Below are 27,495 nucleotides of genomic sequence, written 5' to 3'. Positions count from 1 at the left end.
CGGATTGCTCTCTCATTATCACATAGAAGAGGAACTTTGGTTAATCTGTAACCATAGTCCCTAAGGGTTTGCCTCATCCAAAGTAGTTGCGCGCAACAATGGCCTGTGGCAATGTACTCGGCCTCGACGGTAGAAAGAGCTACGGAATTTTGCTTCTTTGAAGCCCAAGACACCAAGGATCTTCCCAAGAACTGGCAAGTCCCTGATGTGCTCTTTCTATTGATTTTACACCCCGCCCAATCGGCATCCGAATAACCAATCAAATTAAAAGTGGATCCCCTAGGATACCAAAGCCCAAACTTAGGAGTATAAACCAAATATCTCAAGATTCGTTTTACGGCCGTAAGGTGAGCTTCCTTAGGGTCGGCTTGGAATCTTGCACACATGCATACGGAAAGCATAATATCCGGTCGAGATGCACATAAATATAGCAAAGAGCCTATCATCGACCGGTATACCTTTTGATCGACGGATTTACCTCCTTCGTCGAGGTTGAGATGCCCATTGGTTCCCATGGGTGTCTTGATGGGTTTGGCATCCTTCATTCCAAACTTGCTTAGAATATCTTGAGTATAGTTCGTTTGGCTTAGGAAGGTGCCCTCTTGGAGTTGCTTCACTTGAAATCCTAAGAAATATTTCAACTCCCCCATCATAGACATCTCGTACTTTTGTGTCATGATCCTACTAAATTCTTCACTTGTAGACTCGTTAGTAGACCCAAATATAATATCATCAACATAAATTTGGCATACAAACAAGTCATTTTCAAGAGTTTTGGTGAAGAGTGTAGGATCGGCTTTTCCAACTTTGAAGCCATTAGTGATAAGAAAATCTCTAAGGCATTCATACCATGCTCTTGGGGCTTGCTTGAGCCCATAAAGCGCCTTAGAGAGCTTATATACATGATTAGGATACTCACTGTCTTCAAAGCCGGGAGGTTGCTCAACATAGACCTCTTCCTTAATTGGTCCATTGAGGAAGGCACTTTTCACGTCCATTTGGTAAAGCTTGAAGCCATGGTAAGTAGCATAGGCCAATAATATACGAATTGACTCAAGCCTAGCTACGGGTGCATAGGTTTCACCGAAACCCAAACCTTTGACTTGGGAGTATCCCTTGGCCACAAGTCGAGCTTTGTTCCTTGTCACCACACCATGCTCATCTTGCTTGTTGCGGAAGACCCATTTGGTTCCTACAACATTCTGATTAGGACGTGGAACTAAATGCCATACCTCATTTCTCGTGAAGTTGTTGAGCTCCTCTTGCATCGCCACCACCCAATCCGAATCTTGAAGTGCTTCCTCTACCCTGTGTGGCTCAATAGAGGAAACAAAAGAGTAATGCTCACAAAAATGTGCAACACGAGATCTAGTGGTTACCCCTTTATGAATGTCGCCGAGGATGGTGTCGACGGGGTGATCTCGTTGGATTGCTTGGTGGACTCTTGGGTGTGGCGGCCTTTGTTCTTCATCCTCCTTGTCTTGATCATTTGCATCTCCCCCTTGATCATTGCTGTCATATTGAGGTGGCTCATTTGATTGATCTTCTCTTTTATCAACTTGAGCCTCATCCTCATTTTGAGTTGGTGGGGATGCTTGCATGGAGGAGGATGGTTGATCTTGTGCATTTGGAGGCTCTTCGGATTCCTTAGGACACACATCCCCAATGGACATGTTCCTTAGCGCGATGCACGGAGCCTCTTCAATACCTATCTCATCAAGATCAACTTGCTCTACTTGAGAGCCGTTAGTCTCATCAAACACAACGTCACAAGAAACTTCAACTTGTCAATCCGAATCTTGTAGTGCTTCTTCTACCCTGTGTGGCTCAATAGAGGAAACAAAAGAGTAATGTTCACAAAAATGAGCAACCCAAGATCTAGTAGTTACCCCCTTTTGAATGTCGCCGAGGATGGTGTTCACGGGGTGATCTCGTTGGATTGCTTGGTGGACTCTTGGGTGTGGCGGTCTTGGAACTTGTTCATCTTCCTTATCTTGATCATGTGCATCTCCCCCTTGATCATTGCTTTCCTCTTGAGGTGGCTCAACTTCTTGATCTTCTCCTTCATTATCTTGAGCCTGATCCTCATCTTGAGTTGGTGGAGATGCTTGTGTGGAGGAAGATGGTTGATCTTGTGCTTGTGGTGGCTCTTCGGATTCCTTAGGACACACATCCCCGATGGACATGTTCCTTAGCGCGACGCACGGAGCCTTATCATCATCTAGTTCATCAAGATCAACTTGCTCTACTTGAGAGCCGTTAGTCTCATCAAACACAATGTCACAAGAAACTTCAACTAGTCCAGAGGACTTGTTAAAGACTCTATATGCCCTTGTGTTTGAATCATATCCTAGTAAAAAGCCTTCTACAGTTTTAGGAGCAAATTTAGATTTTCTTCCTCTTTTAACAAGAATAAAGCATTTGCTACCAAAGACTCTAAAATATGAAATATTGGGCTTTTTACCGATTAGGAGTTCATATGATGTCTTCTTGAGGATTTGGTGAAGATATAACCGGTTGATGGCGTAGCAAGCGGTGTTGACCGCCTCGGCCCAAAACCGATCCGATGTCTTGTACTCATCAAGCATGGTTCTTGCCATGTCCAATAGAGTTCGATTCTTCCTCTCCACTACACCATTTTGTTGTGGCGTGTAGGGAGAGGAGAACTCATGCTTGATGCCCTCCTCCTCAAGGAAGCCTTCGATTTGTGAGTTCTTGAACTCCGTCCCGTTGTCGCTTCTAATTTTCTTGATCCTTAAGTCGAACTCGTTTTGAGCCCGTCTCAAGAATCCCTTTAAGGTCTCTTGGGTATGAGATTTTTCCTGCAAAAAGAACACCCAAGTGAAGCGATAATAATCATCCACAATAACTAGACAGTACTTACTTCCGCCAATGCTTATGTAAGCAATCGGGCCGAATAGATCCATGTGTAGGAGCTCCAGTGGCCTGTCAGTCGTCATGATGTTCTTGTGTGGATGATGGGCACCAACTTGCTTTCCTGCTTGGCATGCGCTACAAATCTTGTCTTTCTCAAAATGAACATTTGTTAATCCTAAAATGTGCTCTCCCTTTAGAAGCTTATGAAGATTCTTCATCCCAACATGTGCTAGTCGGTGATGCCAGAGCCAGCCCATGTTAGTCTTAGCAATTAAGCAAGTGTCGAGTTCACCTCTATCAAAATTCACTAAGTATAGCTGACCCTCTAACACTCCCTTAAATGCTATTGAATCATCACTTCTTCTAAAGACAGTGACACCTACATCAGTAAATAGACAGTTGTAACCCATTTTGCATAATTGAGAAACGGAAAGCAAATTGTAATCTAATGAATCTACAAGAAAAACATTGGAAATAGAATGGTCATGAGATATAGCAATTTTACCCAAACCCTTGACCAAACCTTGGTTTCCATCCCCGAATGTGATAGCTCGTTGGGGATCTTGGTTTTTCTCGTAGGAGGAGAACATCTTCTTCTCCCCTGTCATGTGGTTTGTGCACCCGCTGTCGATTACCCGGCTTGAGCCCCCGGATGCATAAACCTACAAAACATGTTTAGATCTTGACTTTAGGTACCCAAATGGTTTTGGGTCCTTTGGCATTAGAAACAAGAACTTTGGGTACCCAAACACAAGTCTTTGACCCCTTGTGCTTGCCCCCAACATATTTGGCAACTACTTTGCCGGATTTGTTAGTCAAAACATAAGATGCATCAAAAGTTTTAAATGAAAAGTTATGTTCATTTGATGCACTAGGAGTTTTCTTCTTAGGCAACTTAGCACGGGTTGGTTGCCTAGAGCTAGATGTCTCACCCTTATACATGAAAGCATGGTTAGGGCCAGAGTGAGACTTCCTAGAATGAATTCTCCTAATTTTGTCCTCGGGATAACTGGCAGGGTATAAAATGTAACCCTCGTTATCCTGAGGCATGGGAGTCTTGCCCTTAACAAAGTTGGACAATTTCTTAGGAGGGGCACTAAGTTTGACATTGCCTCCCTGTTGGAAGCCAATGCCATCCTTGATGCCAGGGCGTCTCCCATTATAGAGCATACTTCTAGCAAATTTAAATTTTTCGTTTTCTAAGTTATGCTCGGCAATTTTAGCATCTAATTTTGCTATATGATCATTTTGTTGTTTAATTAAAACCATGTGATCATGTATAGCATCAATGTTAACATCTCTACATCTAGTACAAATGGTAGTATGCTCAACGGTAGATGTAGAGGGTTTGCAATAATTAAGTTCAACAATATTAGAATGCAATATATCATTTTTGTCTCTAAGATCGGAAATAGTAGCATTGCAAACATCAAAATCTTTAGCCTTAGCAAGCAATTTTTCATTCTCAATCCTAAGGCTATCAAGAGACATGTTTAATTCTTCAATCTTAGCAAGCAAATTATCATTATCATTTCTAAGATTGGGAATTGAAACATTACAAGCAATAGAATCAACCTTAGCTAACAAATTAGCATTCTCATTTCTAAGGTTGTCTATAGTTTCATGGCAAGTGCTTAGTTCACTAGATAATTTTTCACATTTTTCAACTTCTAGAGAATAAGCATTTTTAACTTTAACATGCCTTTTGTTTTCCTTGATTAGGAAGTCCTCTTGGGAGTCCAAGATGTCATCCTTCTCATGGATGGCACTAATTAATTCATTTAATTTTTCTTTTTGTTGCATGTTTAAGTTGGCAAAAAGGGTATGCAAATTATCTTCCTCATCACTAGCATTATCATCACTAGAGGACTCATATCTAGTGGAGGATTTAGATTTGACCTTCTTCTTTTTGTCGTCCTTAGCCATGAGGCACTTGTGGCCGACGTTTGGGAAGAGGAGGCCCTTGTTGACGGCGATGTTGGCGGCGTCCTCATCGTCGGAGGAGTCGCTAGAGCTTTCGTCGGAGTCCCACTCACGACAAACATGGGCATCACCGCCCTTCTTCTTGTAGTACCTCTTCTTCTCCTTTCTTCTCCCCTTCTTGTCGTCACCCCTGTCACTGTCACTAGAAATAGGACATTTAGCTATAAAGTGACCGGGCTTACCACATTTGTAGCAAACCTTCTTGGAGCGGGGCTTATAATCTTTCCCCCTCCTTTGTTTGAGGATTTGATGGAAGCTCTTGATGACGAGCGCCATTTCCTCATTGTCGAGCTTGGAGGCGTCGATTGGTTGTCTACTTGGTGTAGATTCCTCCTTCTTCTCCGCCTTAAATGCGACCGGTTGTGCTTCGGACGTGGAGGGGGCATCAAGCTCGTTGATCTTTCGTGAGCCCTTGATCATAAATTCAAAGCTCACAAAATTCCCGATTACTTCATCGGGAGTCATTAGTGTATATCTTGGATTGCCACGAATTAATTGCACTTGAGTAGGGTTAAGGAAAATAAGAGATCTTAGAATAACCTTAACCATCTCGTGGTCATCCCATTTCTTGCTCCCGAGGTTGCGCACTTGATTCACCAAGGTCTTGAGCCGGTTGTACATATCTTGTGGCTCCTCCCCATGGCGAAGACGGAAGCGACCGAGCTCCCCCTCGATTGTTTCCCGCTTGGTGATCTTGGTGAGTTCATCACCCTCGTGCGCCGTCTTGAGCACGTCCCAAACTTCCTTGGCGCTTTTTAGTCCTTGCACCTTGTTGTACTCCTCCCTACTTAGAGAGGCGAGGAGTATGGTTGTGGCTTGGGAGTTGAAGTGCTCGATTTGGGCCACCTCGTCCTCATCATAATCCTCATCCCCTACGGATGGTACCTGTGCTCCAAACTCAACAACATTCCATATACTTTTGTGGAGTGAGGTTAGATGAAATTTCATTAAATCACTCCACCTAGCATAATCTTCACCGTCAAAGGTTGGCGGTTTGCCTAATGGAACGGAAAGTAATGGAGTATGTCTAGAAGTACGAGGATAATGTAAGGGGATCTTACTAAACTTCTTGCGCTCATGGCGCTTAGAAGTTATGGAGGGCGCGTCGGAGCCGGAGGTAGAAGGTGATGAAGTGTCGGTCTCGTAGTAGACCACCTTCCTCATCTTCTTTATTTTGTCGCCACTCCGATGTGACTTGTGAGAAGAAGTCTTTTTCTCTTTCTTCTTCTCCTTCTTCTTCTCCTTGTCGCGGGACTCTCCCGATAGAGCTTTCTCGTTGCTTGTAGTGGGCTTTTCGCCGGTCTCCATCTCCTTCTTGGCGTGATCTCCCGACATCACTTCGAGCGGTTAGGCTCTAATGAAGCACCGGGCTCTGATACCAATTGAAAGTCGCCTAGAGGGGGGTGAATAGGGAGAAACTGAAATTCTCAAAAATAATCACAACTACAAGCCGGGTTAGCGTTAGAAATATAATCGAGTCCGCGAGAGAGGGTGCAAAACAAATTGCAAGCGAATAAGAAGTGAGACACGTGGATTTGTTTTACCGAGGTTCGGTTCTCGCAAACCTACTCCCCGTTGAGGTGGTCACAAAGACCGGGTCTCTTTCAACCCTTTCCCTCTCTCAAACGGTCCCTCGGACCGAGTGAGCTTTTCTTCTCAATCACTTGGAACACAAAGTTCCCACAAGGACCACCACAAGATTGGTGTCTCTTGCCTCAGTTACAAGTGAGTTTGATCGCAATGAAGAATCAAAGAAAGAAGAAAGCAATCCAAGCGCAAGAGCTCGAAAGAACACAAGCAAATCTCTCTCACTAATCACTAGGGCGTTGTGTGGAGTTTGGAGAGTATTTGATCACTTGGGTGTGTCTAGAATTGAATGCTAGAGCTCTTGTAAGTAGTTGAAGTGGGAAAACTTGGATAACTTGAATGTGGGGTGGTTGGGGTTTTTTATAGCCCCAACCACCAAACTAGTCGTTTGGTGGTGGCTGACTGTCATGTGGTGCACCGGACAGTCCGGTGCACACCGGACATGTCCGGTGCGCCAGCCACGTCACCAGGCCGTTGGGATTCGACCGTTGGAGCTTCTGACTTCTGGGCCCGCCTGGCTGTCCGGTGTACACCGGACAAGTACTGTAGATTGTCCGGTGCACCGTCTTGCGCGTGCCTGACTTCTGCGCGCTTCTGGCGCGCATTAAATGCGCCTGCAGGTGACCGTTGGCGTGAAAATAGCCGTTGCTCTGCTGGTTCACCGGACAGTCCGGTGTACACCGGACAGTCCGGTGAATTATAGCGGAGCAATTTCCCGAGGCTGGCGAGTTCCAGAGCCGCTCTTTCCTGGGGCACCGAACACTGTCCGGTGTACACCGGACAGTCCGGTGAATTATAGCGGAGCGCCTCTGGATTTTCCCGAAGGTGAAGAGTTCAGCGTGAAGACCCCTGGTGCACCGGACACTGTCTGGTGGCACACCGGACAGTCCGGTGCGCCAGACCAGAGGTGCCTTCGGTTATCCCTTGCTCTCTTTGTTGAACCCCATACTTGGTCTTTTTATTGGCTAGTGTGAACCTTTGGCACCTGTATAACTTGTACACTAGAGCAAACTAGTTAGTCCAATTATTTGTGTTGGGCAATTCAACCACCAAAATCATTTAGGAAATAGGTGTAAGCCTAATTCCCTTTCAGTGTGCGGCAGTGCTTAGGGCATGGGCAGGCTTTTGTCAATCAACGCAGGCCCGAATGACCGTTCCACGCATTACCAAGGTGGGCAGTCATGTCACAACACCACACACATGGTTCACACAATAACCCGTGTGATAATGAGAGTGCAATCCGCTTGGCGGATAATCTCGTTGAACACAACCACACTAAGCACACATACATTCAACATCACTTTCTGAGAGACCACCAACAAAGTGGATATACCAATACTTGCCATGTTAGAACCAATCACCTGCTAGCCGATATATTTACCAAGCCTTGAGATAAAAGAAGGTTTTGTGAGCTGTGTAGTGAGCTAAATGTCTTAGATTCACGGGACTTTCATTGATGTATAGCATGCATGTGTCTTTATGCCTTTGATCATATTCCTTCAAGATTAAATGTGCTTTATTGCTTATTTTGGCGCTCAAGTTGTAGAATGTCATCCCCGGACCTCATAAGTCATTGTGCATTGATGCATACCTTCAGGGGAGGATATGTTACAACTTGACCCTTTGAGGCTAATATGTTTGTTGTGTGACTTTGACGTAGTCTCAAAGGTGGATTGAAAGAAAAATGGTGAATTTGGACAAAGATAAAGGCTTCTACTGTATAACGGTATCAATGTACTTTATTCCAAATTCATTTGGGTTTCATTGTCGTGTTTGCTTTTAATTTGCTATTTTTGGTGCGGCAATGAGGTTTACGGCCACTAAGTTCTCCGTTTTGGTTCTTAATGTCACATGGGAGAGAATTAAGGTCAAAACAACTAGATCAACCACCACTTGTGAATTTCAAAAAAAAATTGATTTGAACTTTTCTATTTTATTAAAACTCTCTCGACAACAAATAGGAGGCCTCTAATTATAAAACTATTCTCTTATGGTGGAGAAATATTTCTTATGGGAAAATGGGGAGTTTCTTGTACTTGATCAAAACTAGTTTTGAAAAATGGTTTAATTTGCAAAACTAAAGTGTTTTGACTTATAAGTTAGAAAAATGAATTTGCTTTGATAAAACAAGTCGAGTGGTGGCAAAAAATGATACAACTATGCCAGATCCTATACTTATTCAATTGATTTCTAATTTTACTTCAATTTCCAAATGATGGCTCATATTTGGTTAATTTAAAAAGTTTAAGTTGCTCTAGGTGTGTTGGCATAAATCACCAAAAAGTGGGAGATTGAAAGGGAAATGTGTCTTTGGGTCAATTCTAAGTATTTTGGTGATTAACTGACCAACACACCACTTTGAACTAACCATCTTGGAATGAGCATGAGCACAGGTGTACAAAGAGCAAATTGAAGATGGTATGAGTGTGAGGTTTGCACTTCTAAATATGTTGCATAAGTCCTTTACAATGTTTGTAGTACTTGTGTTTGGACTCTAAATCATTTTGTAGAGAAAACTAGGTTTTGGGATTGAGTTTGCGCGTATTGCAAATCCTATTGAAATGAAGTTGCAAAGATATGTAACTAGCACCTAGTAAATTGTTTTAGTTACTAACAATGTTCATCTAAGTGCTAGGGAACTTCTCAAGTCGAGCCAAAAAGGAGTTAAGAAGTTTGGCTCGAAAGTGGACAAAGTTGGGCCAGACTGGCCCTCACCGGACAGTCCTGTGTGCATCAGACATGTTCGAAGCCTGGCCTGGTCGACTGGCTAACTGGCTGCTCTCGGGAATTCACCGAGGCGCACTGACTGTAATTCACCAGACAGTTCGGTGTGCATCGGACATGTCTAATACGTTTTTGCGGCAAAAAGCTCTCAGGTGGCACAACGGTCGGTGACGTGATCAATGCCGGACACGTCAGCGCCATGTCAGCAGGCAATTTGCGAAAAAAGGCACCAAACATGTCTGGTGCGTCACTGAAAAGTGTGGTGCGCCCGCAGATAGAATGCAATCTGAGCCTTCCAAATGGAGGAGCAACGACTCCTTAGCCTTTTGGGGCTATAAAAGAGTCCCTTGGACGTCTCTACTAGTACAACAAGCATTCCTAGAGCACGCTGTTGGAACTTGCTCTCAGCAGCAAGGGGGCCAACAAGGGTGAATAGTGATGACAACAGAGTTACGTGCTCGGGGGCAATAGCTCTGTTGATCTCGCCTCTCACGGGCACTGTGCGGGGGTATTTATAGGTATCTGAGTGCCCAGCGCCTTGTGTTAAGGACGCATGTGCCCTCAGACACCTGGTTTATCCCCAGAATATTCCCATAAAGCAGGGTTACAGGCTGTAATTACAAGTATGCCTTTACAAATTAGGCCCGTAACACAAAGGCGGCCACGCAGGGCCCGTTACAATGGGCCAGATCACGCGTGGGCCTCAGGACTGAACGAGGCCGCGCCGCGGGAAGGCGTCGCCGCAGGCCTTCGTCAAAGTGCCGAATGGAGCGAAGGGTGTCCCTGCCCGCTTTGTCACTGTCAGACCAGCCACCGCGGCGGAGGCCTCGAGCGAAGGGTGGCGTCTTTGCCTTCGCCCCAACATTTGCCCTCCGAGGGACCAGTTCGACAGAGTCACCTGGTGCCGAAGACGTCGCTAGATGGCGGAGACGCTGCCCTCGCTCGAAGTGGTTCCGCGGGGGTTTTTGATGTGACCGTTGATGGACGGCGTACTGTTGGATTGCGGGTTCCCCGAAGCGTCGCGCCCTTTTGGATTGCGGGTTTCCCGAAGAGCCGCGCCCTGCCTATAAAAGGGGGCGGGGGTCGGCGCTGTTTGAACGTTGCCTTCCGCGCTCCGTAAAAACCCTAGCCGCTCGCCGTCTTGCTGCTCCTCTTCTTCCGCTGCTCCTTTTGCTCGCCGGAGTTCTGGCTCGAGTGAAGCAGACCGCCCGCCGCCGCCGACGGTACGTAGCAATGCCGTCCTCTTCTTCTTCCTCCGACACCACGCCGCCGGCCGCCGCCTCGTCTGAGGAGACGTTGAGTAGCGTGATGGTGGAGGAGTTGCGCGCCGGCGACTCTGTTGATTTTGGTGTGTCACGGATGACGTCAGCCCGCGTTGAAGATATGCAGCGGTTGGGCTACTTTGGCGGCGGAGTTGCTCGTGCTCCGGGGACGGAGGAAGTCCCCGAGCCGGAGGGTGAGTTGGTCGTTTTCGAGGCGTTCTTCGCCGCCGGTCTCCGCTTGCCTGCGCACCGGTTTGTTGGCGAAGTCCTGCGTAGATTCAATGTTCAAATACATCAGCTGACACCGAATGCCATGGTGGCGCTGGCGAAGTATGTCTGGGCGACGACTTCGTATGGCGGGCAGCCGTCGGTTGAAGTTTTTGCGAAGAATTATTGTTTGCATTGGCAGAAGAGGATGGTTGGGGACGGGGTTGCCCAGTTCGGGTCATGCACATTCACGCCGAAGACTGGCAAGACCACAATGCCAGTAGTGGAGTTGGTTCCGTGCGCCCGCAACAAGTGGGGCAGTTGGAATGAATTTTGGTTTTACGTTGCAGAGGGTACTGTCGAAGACCATGAGGGACTCCCCGTGTCTGAGATGTGCTCTCATTATTACTCTGCGTATCCGCCTTTTGAAGTGGCAGAAGAGGATGCAGACGAAGGGGCCCTTCGGTGCGCCGCCGGTCAGAGCAGTGGGCGTGATTTAGTTGAAGAGTTCGTGGCGTACGGGGTCTGGCCCTTGGCGCACGGCTGGGCGCTGGGCGAAGTATGCCCTCGCCAGATGCCTTTTCACGGAGGAAGGGAGGTGCGAAGTCCTGCCTTCGCACTGAATTTGCGAAATCGTGACCCGGCCGCCTTTGTGCGTGATGCGGAGGACTTGGCGGTGCGGCTCGTGGGACGTTACGTGCCGAGGACGGAAGGCCAGCGCAACTTTGATATCCGCGGGTCAAATGACCGTTTGAATAGGGTCTTCGAATTAAATCAATTGCCGTACGGCGGCTATCCTGGTCAAGACGAAGCGGACCGCCGTGGGAAGAAACCGGCGGTGGAGACTGGAGGCGACCCTGCGCTGGCGGCTGCCCCCTCCTCAAAAAAGAGAAAATTAGGTACTGCGATGGGAGGACTTGGGGTGTCTGATAGTTTTGCTAGAGAGTTAATGAGGACGTGTGCGGCCCCGGGGGAAAGGATGTCTTCGCCCGAGCTCCGGGAGTCTTCGGCTCGGATGCTGAGGGTTACCGGGGGTTGCTGGCCTAGAAATGTTCCTATCCCCTGCGCGGCTGAGGAGGACTGTTTTACATCTCGTATGGTTCATCAGTGGAGAGTTTTTCCTTACGGGCGAAATATCGGTGCTGTTGTGTGGACAGTGATGGACAAGGATCGCCAAGGGGCGGCGCAAAAACGCCAGGCGACAGTCAGGATTCACGAAGCTCGGCCGAAAAGGCAGCGGGGAACTGCGAAGGCTGTGGCCTCCGGCGGAGGTAAGCCGCCGCTGGCGGCGAAGGCGAGCGCTTCTGCACCTAGCAAGGCGCCGGAGGCAACGGCGGGCGCCGGAGGCTCCAAGCCAACGAAGGTGGTGCCGCCGGTCAGCGGGGTGGCGGAGGCTTCGAAGGCGGCCCGAGCGCTGCCATTGGCGGGCAAACGTGTTGACGACTTCGGCACCGATATTACTGTGGACGACTATCTCGGTGGTGAGTCGCTGGCCTATTGTTGTTTTTTTTAATTTGTTGACGTTGTTGGAACTTGCGCTCAGCAGCAAGTAGGCCAACAAGGGGGAACAGTGGTGACAACAGGGTTACGTGCTCGGGGGCAATAGCTCTGTTGATCCAGCCTCTCATGGGCACTGTGCGGGGGTATTTATAGGTATCTGAGTGCCCAACGCCTTGTGTTAAGGACGCATGTGCCCTCAGACACCTAGTTTATCCCCAGAATATTCCCATAAAGCAGGGTTACAAGCTGTAATTACAAGTATGCTTTTACAAGTTAGGCCCGTAATACAGAGGCGGCCACGCGGGGCCCGTTACAATGGGCCAGATCACACGTGGGCCTTAGGACTGAACGAGGCCGCGCCGCGGGAAGACGTCGCCGCGGGCCTTCGTCAAAGTGCCGAATCGAGCGAAGGGTGTCCCTGCCCGTTTTGTCTCTGTCAGACCAGCGACTGCGGCGAAGGGCTCGAGCGAAGGGTGGCGTCTTTGCCTTCGCCCCAACATTTGCCCTCCGAGGGACCAGTTCGACAAAGTCACCTGGTGCCGAAGACGTCGCTAGATGGCGGAGACGCTGCCCTCGCTCGAAGTGGTTCCGCGGGGGTTTTTGATGTGACCGTTGATGGACGGCGTACTGTTGGATTGCGGGTTTCCCGAAGCGTCGCGCCCTGTCGGATTGCGGGTTTCCCGAAGAGCCGCGCCCTGCCTATAAAAGGGGGCGGGGGTCGGCTCTGTTTGAACTTTGCCTTCCGCGCTCCGTAAAAACCCTAGCCGCCCGCCGTCTTGCTGCTCCTCTTCCTCCGCTGCTCCTTTTGCTCGCCGGAGTTCTGGCTCGAGTGAAGCAGACTGCCCGCCGCCGCCGACGTACGGCGGCTATCCTGGTCAAGACGAAGCGGACCGCCGTGGGAAGAAACCGGCGGTGGAGACTGGAGGCGACCCTGCGCTGGCGGCTGCCCCCTCCTCAAAAAAGAGAAAATTAGGTACTGCGATGGGAGGACTTGGGGTGTCTGATAGTTTTGCTAGAGAGTTAATGAGGACGTGTGCGACCCTGGGGGAAAGGATGTCTTCGCCCGAGCTCCGGGAGTCTTCGGCTCGGATGCTGAGGGTTACCGGGGGTTGCTGGCCTAGAAATGTTCCTATCCCCTGCGCGGCTGAGGAGGACTGTTTTACATCTCGTATGGTTCATCAGTGGAGAGTTTTTCCTTACGGGCGAAATATCGGTGCTGTTGTGTGGACAGTGATGGACAAGGATCGCCAAGGGGCGGCGCAAAAACGCCAGGCGACAGTCAGGATTCACGAAGCTCGGCCGAAAAGGCAGCGGGGAACTGCGAAGGCTATGGCCTCCGGCGGAGGTAAGCCGCCGCTGGCGGCGAAGGCGAGCGCTTCTGCACCTAGCAAGGCGCCGGAGGCAACGGCGGGCGCCGGAGGCTCCAAGCCAACGAAGGTGGTGCCGCCGGTCAGCGGGGTGGCGGAGGCTTCGAAGGCGGCCCGAGCGCTGCCATTGGCGGGCAAACGTGTTGCCGACTTCGGCACCGATATTACTGTGGACGACTATCTCGGTGGTGAGTCGCTGGCCTATTGTTGTTTTTTTTAATTTGTTGACGTTGTTGGAACTTGCGCTCAGCAGCAAGTAGGCCAACAAGGGGGAACAGTGGTGACAACAGGGTTACGTGCTCGGGGGCAATAGCTCTGTTGATCCAGCCTCTCATGGGCACTGTGCGGGGGTATTTATAGGTATCTGAGTGCCCAACGCCTTGTGTTAAGGACGCATGTGCCCTCAGACACCTAGTTTATCCCCAGAATATTCCCATAAAGCAGGGTTACAAGCTGTAATTACAAGTATGCTTTTACAAGTTAGGCCCGTAATACAGAGGCGGCCACGCGGGGCCCGTTACAATGGGCCAGATCACACGTGGGCCTTAGGACTGAACGAGGCCGCGCCGCGGGAAGACGTCGCCGCGGGCCTTCGTCAAAGTGCCGAATCGAGCGAAGGGTGTCCCTGCCCGTTTTGTCTCTGTCAGACCAGCGACTGCGGCGAAGGGCTCGAGCGAAGGGTGGCGTCTTTGCCTTCGCCCCAACATTTGCCCTCCGAGGGACCAGTTCGACAAAGTCACCTGGTGCCGAAGACGTCGCTAGATGGCGGAGACGCTGCCCTCGCTCGAAGTGGTTCCGCGGGGGTTTTTGATGTGACCGTTGATGGACGGCGTACTGTTGGATTGCGGGTTTCCCGAAGCGTCGCGCCCTGTCGGATTGCGGGTTTCCCGAAGAGCCGCGCCCTGCCTATAAAAGGGGGCGGGGGTCGGCTCTGTTTGAACTTTGCCTTCCGCGCTCCGTAAAAACCCTAGCCGCCCGCCGTCTTGCTGCTCCTCTTCCTCCGCTGCTCCTTTTGCTCGCCGGAGTTCTGGCTCGAGTGAAGCAGACTGCCCGCCGCCGCCGACGGTACGTAGCAATGCCATCCTCTTCTTCTTCCGCCGACGCCACGCCACCGGCCGCCGCCTCGTCTGAGGAGACGTTGAGTAGCGTGATGGTGGAGGAGTTGCGCGCCGGCGACTCTGTTGGTTTTGGTGTGTCACGGATGACGTCAGCCCGCGTTGAAGATATGCAGCGGTTGGGCTACTTTGGCGGCGGAGTCGCTCGTGCTCCGGGGACGGAGGAAGTCCCCGAGCCGGAGGGCGAGTTGGTTGTTTTCGAGGCGTTCTTCGTCGCCGGTCTCCGCTTGCCTGCGCACCGGTTCGTTGGCGAAGTCCTGCGTAGATTCAATGTTCAAATACATCAGCTGACACCGAACGCCATGGTGGCGCTGGCGAAGTATGTCTGGGCGACGACTTCGTACGGCGGACAGCCGTCAGTTGAAGTTTTTGCGAAGAATTATTGTTTGCATTGGCAGAAAAGGATGGTTGAGGACGGAGTTGCCCAGTTCGGGTCATGCACATTCACGCCGAAGACCGGCAAGACCACAATGCCAGTAGTGGAGTTGGTTCCGTGCGCCCGCAACAAGTGGGGCAATTGGAATGAATTTTGGTTTTACGTTGCTGAGGCTACTGTCGAAGGCCACGAAGGACTCCCCGTTTCTGAGATGTGCTCTCACTATTACTCTGCGTATCCGCCTTTTGAAGTGGCAGAAGAGGATGCAGACGAAGGGGCCCTTCGGTGCGCCGCCGGTCAGAGCAGTGGTCGTGATTTAGTTGAAGAGTTCGTGGCGTACGGGGTCTGGCCCTTGGCGCACGGCTGGGCGCTGGGCGAAGTGTGCCCTCGCCAGATGCCTTTTCATGGAGGAAGGGTGGTGCGAAGTCCTGCCTTCGCACTGAATTTGCGAAACCGTGACCCGGCCGCCTTTGTGCGTGATGCGGAGGACTTGGCGGTGCGGCTCGTGGGGCGTTACGTGCCGAGGACGGAAGGCCAGCGCAGCTTTGATATCCGCGGGTCAAATGAACGTTTGAACAGGGTCTTCGAATTAAATCAATTGCCGTACGACGGCTACCCTGGTCAAGACGAGGCGGACCGCCGTGGGAAGAAGCCGGCGGTGGAGACTGGAGGCGACCCTGCGCTGGCGGCCGCCCCCTCCTCAAAAAAGAGAAAATTAGGTACTGCGATGGGAGGACTTGGGGTGTCTGATAGTTTTGCTAGAGAGTTAATGAGGACGTGTGCGGCCCCGGGGGAAAGGATGTCTTCGCCCGAGCTCCGGGAGTCTTCGGCTCGGATGCTGAGGGTTACCGGGGGTTGCTGGCCTAGAAATGTTCCTATCCCCTGCGCGGCTGAGGAGGACTGTTTTACATCTCGTATGGTTCATCGGTGGAGAGTTTTTCCTTACGGGCGAAATATCGATCATGTTGTGTGGGCAGTGATGGACAAGGATCGCCAAGGGGCGGCGCAAAAACGCCAGGCGACTGTGAGGGTTCACGAAGCTCGGCCGAAAAGGCAGCGGGGAACGGCGAAGGCTGCGGCCTCCGGCGGAGGCAAACCGCCGCTGCCGGCGAAGGTGGGCGCCTCTGCACCTAGCAAGGCGCCGGAGGCGACGGTGGGCGCCGGAGGCGCCAAGCTGACGAAGGTGGTGCCGCTGGCCAGCGGAGTGGCGGAGGCTGCGAAGGCGGTCCGAACGTTGCCGCCGCCGGGCAAACGCGTTGCCGACTTCGGCACCGAGATTAATGTGGAGGATTATCTTGGGGGTAAGTCTATATATATATATGTATATATATATATATATTTTTAATTTGTTGACGCGTTGCAGGGTCGGACGAGGGCCCGCTTGCTCTAGTTGCGCCTGGCGCGGCGATCGCGACAGCTGCGCTAGCGCCGAAGGCAAGGGGCGAGACCCTTGGTGTCGGAGGCGAGGTGTCGGCCCTCGCGCTGGTCAGGGACGAGGCGGGCGTGGCGACCCGCCGGCTGAAGGGAGTGACGGAGGCGCTGAGTCAGGCGATGGAGGCGCTGAGTCAGGTCCGCTGAGCTATGCCCTCTCCGCCCCCCTTCCCCTCTCTTTTTTCGGCCTTACGTGTGCTCTACAGGTGGCTGACTTCACCAGCCGCACTGCGTCGGGGGCCCTTACGGCAGCTTTGTCTGCCGAAGTCGAGAGACTTCGGACGCAACATGCTGACGCTGTCCGTGAGAAGTCGGCCTCCGACAGCAAGTGCCGCAAACTGGCGGACAAGGTGGCCGCCCTGGAGAAGGAGAAGGCTGACCTCCGGCGCCAGCTGGCGGGGGAGAGGAGGGAGGCCAACGAAGCCATCGCCAAAGAGCAGGCTGCGCAGGCGGAGGCCAGGCTGGCGCGGGCGGAAGGCAATATTGCCAAGGAGCTCGCCGGAGAGCTGTAGGGGCGGCTTACTGCCCTGGAGAGCCGCGCGGAGGGGGCCGAGGCCGCGATGCGAGCGGAGGCCGAACGGACGCGCACGCAGCTCATGGCTGCATATCGCGAGCTGGGTGCGCGGACCGGTGACTTCGAGGTGCCGGAGCGAGAGGCCGGGCTTCGCTGTCTGGAATGGGTGCAGGAGGAGCTACAGGAGCTCCCCACTGTCTTGGAGGGGTTAATGTCGTTCACCTCCCTGGTCACCTGCGAGGCGGCGATGAACGCACTCTCTCGCGAAGGGTGCCGGCACTTTGAGGCCCTCGACCAGGCAGATGAGGATTTTGGGCGAGATATCTTTGAGGTCGAAGACCCCGTGGTGAAGGAATCCGCCGGGGCCCTCTATGACCGGATGTGGGGTTCGTACGGTCGTGAGGTGGTCAGGGAGCGGGCCGAGGCTGCGAGGGCTCAGGTAACGTTGTCGTTTGTTCGACGTTTGCTGGATGTGGTCTGTGCGTATGTTTGCTGAATTTTTGTGTGCTTTGTCTTAGGCGGAGCGCGGCGAACGGGTGGACGACTTCGGGGCACTGAACAGCGCGTTGCCTGACCCGGAGACGACCCCCGCGGAGGCCGCGACTGGAGTCGCCCTGGGACCGACCCTGGAGACTGCGGAAGACGCACCAGGCGCCCCGGCCTCTGCTGCGGCCGGTGAAGACCTGCCCCCAAAGGTGGCCGAAGGCGCGCCTGATGCCCCCGCAGCTGCTGTGCCGAGCGCTGAAGATCTCGCGGCGGTGGTGGCGGAGGCAGCGGCGGAGGCCTCGGCGGAGGCTCCCGCAGCGGCAGGGCCTGCGCAGGTGGCGTAGTGGGTGTTTAGGGTAGGGGAATTTTTGGATGTTGTACTGAATTTTGGTTGCTGCGCAGGTTCAAGGTTTTGGGCCTGCGCACGCAACCGCTACTACTGAGTTTTTGGCGGCTTCGACCGCGGAAGGTGGAAATGAATATGGTGGGTCTGTATCTGAGTTTTTTGATTTTACTGACTCTGGGAGCTCGGTTGAGTGGACTGAGGAGTCGTCGGAGGAGGACTTGGATTATTTTGCGGCCTTGGACGTGGCTGCGGCGGAGGCTTCGCCACACGCCGCGGACGCGCCAGACGTGCCGGGTCCTAGCACCGGGCGCCGACGATGAAGGGCGGTTGCAAAGCGTAGGGTTGGCGCGGAGGAAGGGGCTCGGCTTCGCGTGAGTAGGGTTGGTCGGCAGGAACTGTTGTCTTTGCCGGCCGCCGCTAGCACAGGGGAAGGGGAACTGCGAAGTCTTTTTGCGGGTGAGGAGCTTAATAGGGAGATGGGAATTATTCCTAAGGTGGAGCCGATGTAGAGTGTGGTGCCCTCGCTTGTATATGTGTAAAGGGTTGTAAAATGAAGTTGTGTGCCCTCGCGTGCCTGTGCCTGCGAGGGCGCTGTGTACTTTGTGTGGCATGTTTGGCTATGCTGTCGCTTCTGCTTTTGTTGTACTAGTTTGACTGCGCCCTTAGGCGGCTTCTGCGCGGAGTCTTCGCGATAGACATCGGAATTTTTCGCACTTGTTGTGCTAAGTCCGGCTGCACCCTTAGGCGACTTCTGCGCGGATAGTCTTCGCGATAGACATCGGAATTTTTCGCACTTGTTGTGCTAAGTCCGGCTGCACCCTTAGGCGACTTCTGCGCGGATAGTCTTCGCGATAGACATCGGAATTTTTCGCACTTGTTGTGCTAAGTCCGGCTGCACCCTTAGGCGACTTCTGCGCGGATAGTCTTCGCGATAGACATCGGAATTTTTCGCACTTGTTGTGCTAAGTCCGGCTGCACCCTTAGGCGACTTCTGCGCGAATAGTCTTCGCGATAGACATCGGAATTTTTCGCACTTGTTGTGCTAAGTCCGGCTGCACCCTTAGGCGACTTCTGCGCGGATAGTCTTCGCGATAGACATCGGAATTTTTCGCACTTGTTGTGCTAAGTCCGGCTGCACCCTTAGGCGACTTCTGCGCGGATTAGTCGCACGCGAGGGTGGCTAGCGCTTAGCCTCGCGGTGACTTCGAATTGGTCGAATGCCGAAGACCGTTGTCGCGGTCTTTTTTCGACACATGTTTTTGCGGGGGATTTTTCTCACATATATTACATGGCTCCGCCTCGTTAAAAACCTCACCCCCCGGGAGGAAAAGAGTGCGGGCCGGTACAAGATTGTTTGCGGTGAATTACAAGGGCGAACTCAGCCCTAAATGGATTAAACAAAAAATTTGCGAAGGTTGTCGATGTTCCAGGAGTGCTCCAGGTCCTCGCCATTTGGCGTTGTGAGCCTGTAAGCGCTGGGGGAAGCTTTTGTTTTGACTATGAAGGGGCCCTCCCACTTGGGCTCCAACTTGCCCTTGGACTCCGTCCGAGCTGTTCGGATGAGTACGAGGTCCCCTTCGCTGAACTCCCTTGGGATGACTGCGCGGTCGCGCCATGTTTTGGTCTGGGCTTGGTATTTGTTTAGGGCCTGTAGGGCGAAGACCCGGTCTCCGTCAATGAGATCTTTTGAGGTTGGCTCGTCCACGTCGGGGACGGCTGACGGAGTTGTACGCGGGGACCCATGCTTTATTTCTTGCGGGGTCATTGCCTCCGATCCGTATAGAAGGCGGAAAGGAGTGAACCCGGTCGCCCTGCACTCAGTTGTGTTTAGCGCCCAGACTGCCTCCGGTAACAAGTCGGTCCATCTGCCTTTTTTTTCATCGAGGAGCATCTTCTTGACAGCTGTGAAGATTTTCCCATTGGCACGCTCCACGACCCCGTTGGACTGTGGATGATAGACTGAAGCGAAGGCAAGCTTGGTGCCGATGGAGAAACAAAAATCCTTGAAATCTTGGCTGTCAAACTGCTTGTCGTTGTCAACTGTTAGCTCGGACGGTACTCCGAAGCGGCAAACAATGTTCTGCCAAAAGAATTTTTGGGCAGTCTTTGATGTGATTGTGGAAACAGCCCTCGCTTCAATCCATTTGGTGAAGTATTCGACGGCTACGAAGGCGAACTTAAGGTTCCCCTGAGCGGTGGGCAGGGGCCCGACAATGTCCAGGCCCCAGCGCTGGAGAGGCCATGTATGGGCGATCAGCTTTGTGTATTGCGAGGGGTTGCCTGACCGAGGAGAGAACTTCTGGCAGGCTTCGCAGGACCTTGTGACTCGATTTGCGGCGCAGATCATTGCAGGCCAGTAAAACCCTTGTCGGATCACCTTGGCAGCCAGGGCCCTTGGCCCTGCGTGCGAGCCGCACGTGCCACTGTGGACTTCGCGTAGGATCTGCATGCCTTCGGTTTCGGTGACGCATTTGAGCATTGGCTGACTGACCCCTTTCTTGTATAATTGGCCCTCAATCAGTGTGAAGTCCCGGCTTCGATGTCTGAGGCGCTTTGCCTCACTGACGTTGGTTGGATGATAGTACCCCTGTAGGAACAGGGTTATTGGTGCCCGCCAGTCTTCGGTCATGATTAGGTTGACTATACGGTGGCCCTCGCTATCATTGGTTATTTGGAGCCCTTCTGGGCTCCGGACGGCCGGCGTGCCGATGGTGTGAAAGAACATGTCGGAGGGCAGGGGGTCGCCCCTGGCGGCGGCCTTGGCTAATGCATCGGCCTCCTCGTTCTTGCCCCTGTCCACATGCTGCAGGGTGAATCCCTTGAACTGTCTTTCGAGACTTCGGATAGCCGCGAGGTATTGCATGAGCGCGGGATCTTTTGCTGCATAGTCTTTCTCGACCTGGCCGACAACTATCTTGGAGTCTGTTTTGATGATACATGTGGTGACTCCGAGGGCCCTTAGCTTGCGGAGGCCGAGGATAACCGCTTCATACTCTGCTATGTTGTTTGTACATTTGTCGGATTCCAGAGCGAAGCTGAGGCGTGCTGCATATCTGTGTTTGACTCCGGCTGGTGAGGTGACGACTGCAGCGACGCCTGCCCCCGCATGACACCAAGCACCGTCGCAATGGATAGTCCAGACCTTCTCTGTGGACGGGTCCGGCTGTGTTACTGGCCCAGTCCAGTCGACGACGAAGTCTGCCAGGACTTGCGACTTGATAGCTGTCCTGGGCTCAAAGCTGATGTGGTAGCCGGAGAGTTCGGCTGCCCACTTGGCAATCCTCACTGATGCCTCCGGGTTTCTAAATAGTTCGCCGAGCCCCCTGTCTGAGGTGACTCGGACCTTGAATGCTTCAAAGTAATGGCGCAGCTTGCGCGAGGACATAATAACTGCGTAGGCGATCTTCTCCAGCTCTGTCATGTTGCATTTGGACGGTGTCAGGACTTCGGAGACATAGTAAATAGGGCACTGTCTGACTGCGCCCTCGACTGTCTGCTCCTGCACCAGTGCCGCGCTGACCGCGTGCGGCGAAGCCGCGACATAGAGCAATAGGGGGAGCGAGGAGTCGGGGCTTGTGAGGATGGCCAGCTCCGACAGGTACTGTTTTAGTGAGGTGAAGGCCGCTGCTTGCTCCGGTCCCCAGGCGAAGTCCTTCGCACCGCGGAGTGTTTTGAGGAAGGGGAGACTTCGCTCGGCGGACCTAGAGATGAATCTGTTGAGAGCGGCCAATCTGCCTGTCAGGCGCTGGACGTCCCTGGCGGACTGTGGAGGCGACATATCGACGATGGCCTGGATCTTGGTTGGGTTGGCCTCGATGCCGCGGCGGGACACCAGGTAGCCCAATATCTTGCCCTGGCGAACACCAAAGACGCACTTTTCCGGGTTTAGGCGGAGTCGTGCATCTCGCATGTTCGCGAATGTCTCGGCCAGGTCGGCGAGATGGTCCTCCTTATTCTTGCTGGCGACGACGATGCCGTCCACATATGTAAATATATTTCTGCCGACCTGCCCTTCGAGTACTGTTTTGGTGAGTCTGGAGAAGGTGGACCCGGCATTCTTGAGACCCTCCGGCATTCTGACAAAGCAATAAGTGCCGAAGGGTGTTATAAAGCTGGTGCTAGCCTTGTCTTCCTCTTTCATGTATATCTGGTGATAGCCGGAGAAGCAGTCGAGGAGGGACATGACCTCGCATCCGGCCGCGCTATCGACTATTTTGTCGATCCGCGGCAACGGGAAATTGTCCTTTGGGCAGGCCTTATTGAGACTGGTGAAGTCTATGCACATTCGCCATTTCCCGCTTTTTTTCTGCACCATCACAACATTGGAGAGCCACGTGGGGTAAGCCACTGGCTCGATGAATTTAGCCTCCAGGAGGCGGTGCACCTCCGCCTTGGCGGCCTCTGTCTTTTCGTCTGACATTTTGCGAAGCCTCTGCTTTTTGGGTCGCACCGAAGGGTCAATGCCCAAGCTGTGCTCGATTATGGATTGGCTGACTCCGACCAGATCGAGGGCGGACCAGGCGAAGACATCTTTATTCTTGGCCAGGCAGCAGAGAAGTTTCTCTTCTTCAAGTGAGGTGAGGTCTTCGCTGATAGTGACTGTCTGCTTGGGCGTGGCCTGATCGAGGGGGACAGTCTTGGTCCCGTCTTGGCACTGCAACTGTGCCTTGTCGTGCTGCTTGTCGGTTGGGCTAGCTGGCGCAGGGACCTCGCGCTGGGTCGTGAGACAGTGTACGTTTCTCTGACCAGGCACGAAGTCCCGCTCTATGTTGCGCGCCGTCTGCTGGTTGCCGTAGATTGTGATGGCGCCTAGCGGACCTGGTATCTTCATACATAGGTACAACCCGTGGATGGCGGCTTCGAACTTATTGATGGAGCCCCGGCCCATGATGGCGTTGTATGGATATACCATGTCGACAATGTCGAAGGTTACTTGCTCACTTCGGGCATTGGGTGCTACACCGAAGGAGAGGGGCAACTCTATCTTGCCAACTGGAAAGGTGCCCTTGCCGCCGAAACCATACAAGGGGTTGTCCGAAGGCTTCAGCAAGCTGTGGCTTATACCCATGCGGTCGAAGGCGTGCAGGAAGATGATGTCCGCCTGACTGCCGTTGTCGACTAGGACTTTGTGTAAGTCCCAGTCTGCCACGCTGCAATTGATGACCATAGCGTCAATGTGGGGGGCGCTGCGCAGATCGACGTCTCGTGCATCGAAGGTTAGCGGTATGTGGGACCACTTCGTCTGCACGACTGGGCCAGTGACCGCGACATGGTTGATGCTGCGGTAGTGGTCCCGCTTCTGCCGCTTGGTGTCGAAGTCTGTGCTGGACCCCCCTGTTATCATGTGAATGACTCCGCGATATGGCTGATCGGCGAAGTCTTCCTGCTTTGGGGCATGGGGGATGTTTTGGTGTTGCTGGTGTGGTGGTGGGGGCGGAGGAGGTACGATTTGTACTTCCTGATGGTGTTGGTAAGCGTGGTGCGGTGGATGCGGAGCGGGAGCGTGGATATATGGTGGAGGGGGTGGCTGGTAATTATGCGCGACAATTCTGGGATTGTCGGCTGGCTGCGCCCGCGCCATTCTGTCTCTGGTGGCCTTTGTCTCGGGGCAGTCTTTGGTTTGGTGGGCGCAGTCTTCGCCGTGGAAAAGGCAGTAGAACCGGCGCGGCGGCTGCGCTCGCCCTCGGCCCCTGCCACGAGCTCCATTTCCGCGGCCCTGGGGGGGATATTCCTGGCGACGAGGGGGGTCAGCAGCAGGCTGCTGGTTGGCGATGTTGTGCACTTGTTGTTGACTGCGGCCATCTCGACCGGAGTCTGGTTGCGGAGTCCTCGTCCACGTGCGGCTGGACTGCGGGGCATCTTTGGGCTTCCGCTGTGACTCAACCTTGCGCTGGTGGAGCTCTTCAGATTTGGCATATTTTTCAAAGAGCTGATATAGCTCCTGGAGGTTCTTGGGTGGATCTCTGATACAGTGGCTGTAGAGGACGCCAGCCCGAAGGCCACTGATGGCGTAGTGGATAGCGATCTGATCATCGACGGAGGGCAGTTGTGATTTGAGTGTTAAAAATTTGCGGTAATACTCCCGCAGAGTCTCCTTTTCCAGCTGTTTGCAAAGCGAGAGCTCGGCCAAAGCGTCGGTGTCCGGACGGTACCCTTGGAAGTTGAGAAGGAACTTGTCCCTGAGACTTCTCCACGAATCAATGGACAGCGGAGGCAATCTGGTGAACCAGGTGAGTGCTGGGCCCTCTAGAGCGATGATGAAAGACTTCGCCATTGTGGCGTCGTCCCCTCCGGCGGATGCAACGGCGACTTGATAACTCATTGTGTACTGTGCCGGGTCGGTGCTGCCGTTGTACTTGGGATATGCCCCTGCTCGGAAGTTAGCTGGCCAAGGTGTCACTTGCAGGTGTGGCGCCAGGGGACTTCGCTCGTCGAGGTAGTTGACCCCTTGGAATGGCGCGCTGTGCTGGAAGGCGTAGTCATGCTGGGGGAAACGCGGGTTCTCCGTCTGCGCCCGGTGTTGCGGGGGTGGGCCATGCTTGCAGGCCGAGGTGGCCTTCGCGCGTGTCTTCCGGTTGTGCGCGCTGCTGGAGGGGTGGCTCTTGCTGTGGACCGAGGTGGCCTTCGCGCTGCATCAGCGCGATCTCGCGCTCGAGGTCTTGGGCCTTCTGCTCCTCGTCGCGTATCATTTGTCGCACCTTGGCTAGTGCGGACACACGCTGGCGCTTGGCCTCCAGTATCTCTTTCTGCCTCTGGAGATTGCGGTTCTTGAGGCGCAGGGCACGCAGCTGTAGCTGTTCTTCTGTTGAGACGCCGAGGACCTCGCCGTCCTCGGTGAGATCCGCGCCCTCCAGTGGGGCGAAGCCTGGGGGCGGCTGCGATTGTCCTTCGAGCCCGCAGGTGCAGAGGGTGTCGTCTTCGCAGGTGCGGGGAATATTATCGTCGGTGGGCTCTTGGTGGGTGGATTGGGTGAGGGCGAGGGCCTTGCCCTTCCTTGCGGCAAGTAGTGCTGCCTTCGCAGCCTCGTCTGCCTTCGGGTTAGCTCTCTTGGGTGCCATCGCGGGTGGTTTGGTCGTAGCACGAACGGTGGGCGCCAAATGTTGGAACTTGCGCTCAGCAGCAAGTAGGCCAACAAGGGGGAACAGTGGTGACAACAGGGTTACGTGCTCGGGGGCAATAGCTCTGTTGATCCAGCCTCTCACGGGCACTGTGCGGGGGTATTTATAGGTATCTGAGTGCCCAACGCCTTGTGTTAAGGACGCATGTGCCCTCAGACACCTAGTTTATCCCCAGAATATTCCCATAAAGCAGGGTTACAAGCTGTAATTACAAGTATGCTTTTACAAGTTAGGCCCGTAATACAGAGGCGGCCACGCGGGGCCCGTTACAATGGGCCAGATCACACGTGGGCCTTAGGACTGAACGAGGCCGCGCCGCGGGAAGACGTCGCCGCGGGCCTTCGTCAAAGTGCCGAATCGAGCGAAGGGTGTCCCTGCCCGTTTTGTCTCTGTCAGACCAGCGACTGCGGCGAAGGGCTCGAGCGAAGGGTGGCGTCTTTGCCTTCGCCCCAACAGACGCGTTGCAGGGCCGGACGAGGGCCAGCTTGCTGTTTTTGCGCCTGGCGCGGCGATCGCGACGGCCGCCATGGTGCCGAAGGCGAGGGGCGATGCGCTTGGCGCCGGAGGCGAGGTGTCGGCCCTCGCGCTGGTCAGGGATGAGGCGGGCGTGGCGACCCGCCGGCTGAAGGGAGTGACGGAGGCGCTGAGTCAGGCGACGGAGGCGCTGAGTCAGGTCCGCTGAGCTATACTCTTCTCCCCCCCCCTTTTTTTACGGCAATGGCCTTACGTGTGCTCTGCAGGTGGCTGACTTCACCAGCCGTACTGCGTCGGGGGCCCTTACGGCAGCTTTGTCTGCCGAAGTCGAGAGACTTCGGACGCAACATGCTGAAGCTGTCCGTGAGAAATCGGCCTCCGACAGCAAGTGCCGTAAACTGGCGGACAAGGTGGCCGCCCTGGAGAAGGAGAAGGCTGACCTCCGGCGCCAGCTGGCGGGGGAGAGGAGGGAGGCCAACGAAGCCATCGCCAAAGAGCAAGCTGCGCAGGCGGAGGCCAAGCTGGCGCGGGCGGAAGGCAATATTGCCAAGGAGCTCGCCGGCCAGCTGCAGGAGCGGCTCACTTCCCTGGAGAGCCGCGCGAGGGGGGCCGAAGCCGCGATACGCGCGGAGGCCGAACGGACGCGCACACAACTCATGGATACATACCGTGAGCTGGGTGCGCGGACCGGTGAGTTCGAGGTGCCTGAGCGAGAGCCCGGGCTTCGCTGCCTGGAATGGGTGCAGGAGGAGCTGCAGGAACTCCCCACTGTCTTGGGGGGGTTAATGTCATTCACCTCCCTGGTCACCTGCGAGGGGGCGATGAACGCACTCTCTTGCGAAGGGTGCCGGCACTTTGAGGCCTTCGACCAGGCAGATGATGATTTTGGGCAAGATATCTATAAGGTCGAAGACCCCGTGGTGAAGGAATCCGTCGGGGCCCTCTATGACCGGATGTGGGGTCTGTACGGTCGTGAGGTGGTCAGGGAGCGGGCCGAGGCTGCGAGGGCTCAGGTAATGTTGTCGTTTGTTCGGCGTTTGCTGGATGTGGTCTGTGCGTGTGTTTGCTGAATTTTTGTGTGTTTTGTCTTAGGCGGAGCGCGGCGAGCGGGTGGACGACTTCGGGGCGCTGAACAGCGCGCTGCCTGACCCAGAGCCGAGCCCTGCGGAGGCCGCGACTAGAGTCGCCCTGGAACCAACCCCGGAGACCGCGGAAGACGCGCCAGGCGCCTCCACATCTGCTGCGGCCGGCGAAGACCTGCCCCCAAAGGTGGCCGAAGGCGCGCCTGATGCCCCCGCAACTGCTGTGCCGAGCGCTGAAGATCCCGCGGCGGTGGTGGCGGAAGCAGCTGCGGAGCCAACGGCGGAGGCTCCCGCAGCGGCAGGGCCTTCGCAGGTGACGTAGTGGGTGTTTAGGGTTGGGGAATTTTTGGATGTTGTGCTGAATTTTGGTTGCTGCGCAGGTTCAAGATTTTGGGCCTGCGCACACAACCGCTACTACTGAATTTTTGGCGGCTTCGACCACGGAAGGTGGGAATGAATATGGTGGATCTGGACCTGAGTTTTTTGATTTTACTGACTCTGGGAGCTCGGTTGAGTGGACTGAGGAGTCGTCGGAGGAGGATTTGGATTATTTTGCGGCCTTGGATGTGGCTGCGGCGGAGGCTTCGCCACATGCCGCGGACGCGCCAGACGTGCCAGGCCCTAGCACCGGGCGTCGACGACGAAGGGCGGTTGCAAAGCGTAGGGTTAGTGCGGAGGAAGGGGCTCGGCTTCGCGTGAGTAGGGCTGGTCGGCAGGAGCTGTTGTCTCTGCCGGCCGCTGTGGGTACAGGGGAAGGGGAACTGCGAAGTCTTTTTGCAGGTGAAGAACTTAGGATAATGTTATTTAATTATAGGGAGATGGGAATTATTCCTAAGGTTGAGCCGATGTAGAGCGTGGTGCCCTCGCTTGTATATGTGTAAGGGCTTGTAAGATGAAGTTGTGTGCCCTCGCGTGCCTGTGCCTGCGAGGGCGCTGTGTACTTTGTCTGGTATGGTTGGTTATGCTGTGCCGGTGTGATTATAGTCAGTCTTGGCGCGGATGGTTTGATGCTGTCGTTTTTGCTTTTGTTGTACTAGTTCGGCTGC

The sequence above is a fragment of the Zea mays genome, chromosome 10, assembly GCF_902167145.1.
Source record: "Zea mays cultivar B73 chromosome 10, Zm-B73-REFERENCE-NAM-5.0, whole genome shotgun sequence".
Lineage (NCBI taxonomy): Eukaryota > Viridiplantae > Streptophyta > Magnoliopsida > Poales > Poaceae > Zea > Zea mays.
This window is presented reverse-complemented; position numbering follows the sequence as displayed.